The sequence below is a fragment of the Hemitrygon akajei genome, chromosome 10, assembly GCF_048418815.1.
Source record: "Hemitrygon akajei chromosome 10, sHemAka1.3, whole genome shotgun sequence".
NCBI lineage: Eukaryota > Metazoa > Chordata > Chondrichthyes > Myliobatiformes > Dasyatidae > Hemitrygon > Hemitrygon akajei.
The window spans coordinates 164,273,794-164,274,883 of record NC_133133.1 but is presented as its reverse complement, the minus strand read 5'-3'; positions in this window follow the sequence as shown (position 1 = coordinate 164,274,883).

Genomic DNA, 1,090 nt, shown 5'->3' with positions numbered 1-1,090 from the left:
AACCCCAGGGACCACCCAGTGGAGGGGTCCATTCCCGGATTCACTGAACGTCGGCTTAGGCCAGGACACTGGGGAACAATATACACGGTACAGTACTGTTTGTCACAGTAAGGGGGATACAGTACTGATTGGCACACACCTGTTAATGGAAAGCAGGCTGCAGTCCCAGTGTGCACATGGCTCAAACAGGCACTTACTGCACTTCAGAAAGATCCTATAATCCTTCAATGGAGAATAGACTGAATGACTCTCCCTGCTTCTGCCTCCCTCCCAGATTGTTAGGGACAGGCACGCATATAAGAACAATAGTTATTGATGGGGTGGGGTAGCACAGGGAGGAAACGTGTCTGACATATTAATTTGGAGAAAAGGAAATGTTTCCTCTTTTGAGAGGTAACAGGAAGGTGGAAACACTAACTAAAAAGAATCCCTGAGCTGCAATCCATTGATTTCTGAATGCCCGGAGGAGTTACCTTCAGATTGGTTATGAAATGTAATTTTTCACTTTGAGAACTATGGGGCTTTCACCAAGTGGTAAGTTTTTGGAAACAGGCAACTGGCATATTCTGTATGATGTATTCTTTTCCCTCTTTCAGGTGATATCATTTCCTCCAACATCCACTATTGCAGGAGCTGGATTTCACCGTCGAGCCTCAGGTGCTCCGGTATAGGGTGTCAATGGCTGTTGCCACAGTCACAAGTCCTTCTACGAGCACCAGTGGTATGTAAAGGAAGGCCAATTTTCTGTCTTGTCCTGGAAGCCAAAACTTCCTAAAAACACCCCTCTCCTTAGGCATCTGACGGTTGCCTATGAAACAACTCAAGTTCTCAATATTATTTATTATTATTTGAAGACTTTGTCCTTTGCACATTGATGTTTATCAGTTTTGAACTGTATATGTATAGTTCTTTTTTGTAAATTCTATTGTATTTTTCCTGTAAATGCCTGCAAGAAAATTAATCTTAAGACGGTATATAGTAACATATACGTACTTTGATAATAAATTTATTTTGGACTTTGAAACACCATCAAAATGCTGGAGGAACTCAGCAGATCAAGAAGCATCTATGCTAAAGAATAAGCCATCGG